A 1895-nucleotide genomic window follows, 5' to 3' on the forward strand; every position below is an offset into this window, starting at 1 on the left:
AAAGAAAGAAAATAGCAATAATTACAATCCATGCTTTTCAGTATTTTTATACATTAAATGTTGCTATCTCTACTCAATTAAACTAAAATAAATGAGCATTAGCCCAAGCTTGACACACATACAAATACACAGAGAATAGGGCGGCACCTATGGCTCAAAGGAGTGGGGTGCTGGCCCCATATGCCGGAAGTGGTGGGTTCAAACCCAGCCCCAGCCAAAAACTGCAAAAATTAAATAAATAAATAAAAACATTTTTTAAAAAAAGCAAATACACACAGAATAAATAATAAGTTTTACATATTATGAAATCATTGACTTTATCCTGCGATGCTTTATTCTATCATTGGAGAGCTTCTTCAAACACTCGGACTTGACACTATGATGTAAGCTAAGAAAAGGAAAGAGAAAAAAGGAACATGAGGAAATTCCCAGAGCACATTTCTCTCCCAGTTCCCACTTGGAGAAAGGGTTCTTATTAGACATACAATCCATGAATTAGTAAAAGCTGTAGGAAATTACCTGTTAGTTTCTCAAACCACTGATTTCTTTAAATAAAATGATGAAAGCTTATTATAATAAAGATCTGTTTACTTACAAAGTAAGCATTTTCAAAGTAAGCAGATACCTAACTGGAAATAGAAATAAAATAAGTAAAATAAATAAATAAAAGAAGTACGGCTGTTAAAATAAAATTTCATTTGAGGTTATGCCCTAAAGTCAGAAAAAAAAGGGACCAGACTTTAAAGTAAAGATACATATTTTTCATCCAAAAAAGTTTACACTTCCTCTTTTACACTGGTGTCACCCTTCTTCCAGCCCACTCTCTCCAGGTAATACTCATTTCCAGATTCCTGGGTGTGCATAGTGCGAGTAAACATAATCTGGGTCCCATTCGTTATAAATGCAGTTCTTAGTCATCATTACCGTGGAATGACATAAAAAGAAAAACCTTGTGTTTGGCTTAAACAATCTGAATAACTGGTCAAGGGCAGTCCTATCTGAAGGCAAAGGAATGTGCCAGAAGATAATGAGATTGTTTTAACCATCCCTAATTCTATTTAAATAGAAATATAAGCTTTTTTTTCTAAGTCATAAAGATCATAGTATAGTCCTTCCTATGAAACGGAAAGTGAAGCCAGGGAGGGATATGTCAAACTGAGTTCAGTTTTTTGCAGAAGTACAGTCCATGACTAAAGTGTAAAATGTATACCTGTGCATCCTAATTTAATCAGAAGCAACCTGATCGTCATAGCATGCTGACCAGTTACTCAGTATGGACCAATACAGTATCATAAGGAGGCAATACGGTAGAGTGTTTAAGAGCCTGGACTCTGAAATTGTACTGTTTGTGTTCAAATCTGGGTTCCTCTGTTTACTAGCAGTTCAGCTTTGGATAAGTTCTGTAACCTTTTTGGTCCCTAGTTTTCCTTCTGCAGAATCATAATAATGAAGGAAAAATAGGACATCATAGGGTTGCTGTAAGAATTAAATCAGTCAATATATACAAATAAAACACGTAGAATAGCATCTGCTATGTAGTTAACCTTTCATGATTAATTGTTATTATTATACACATCTATCTACATCTGTATGTTGAGTTGAACTACTTTTGAGGATTTTAATGTTCCTCAACCATCCTTCATGTTTCTCATGATTGAATTTTTTTGTTAAGGATGAAGAAGTGGTAAAGTCAAAGACTGATTAAGAGAAAATTCAGATGGATTAGGAAAACCTAGTATTCTGCCATCGTAAATTAAGCTTGGGGCTCATTCCTATGGCAAGTAATAAAAAACATCAGTGTTGGCTCGGAGACCATACTCAGTGATTAGGGTGCTGGCCACATGCCCTGGGACTGGTGGGTTCAAACCTGGCCTGGGCCTGCTAAACAACAACAA

The 1895-nt window shown here is 35.5% G+C and overlaps 1 protein-coding gene across 2 annotated transcripts in view; it reads left to right on the forward strand.

The window, feature by feature from the left end:
• NFKB1 (nuclear factor kappa B subunit 1) overlaps window positions 1-1895 on the forward strand; it is a 122417-nt gene that overhangs the window by 85853 nt on the left and 34669 nt on the right. The window lies entirely within an intron of this gene.

This window comes from Otolemur garnettii, unplaced genomic scaffold (genome assembly GCF_000181295.1).
Source record: "Otolemur garnettii isolate 467f Iridium unplaced genomic scaffold, OtoGar3 scaffold00103, whole genome shotgun sequence".
Lineage (NCBI taxonomy): Eukaryota > Metazoa > Chordata > Mammalia > Primates > Galagidae > Otolemur > Otolemur garnettii.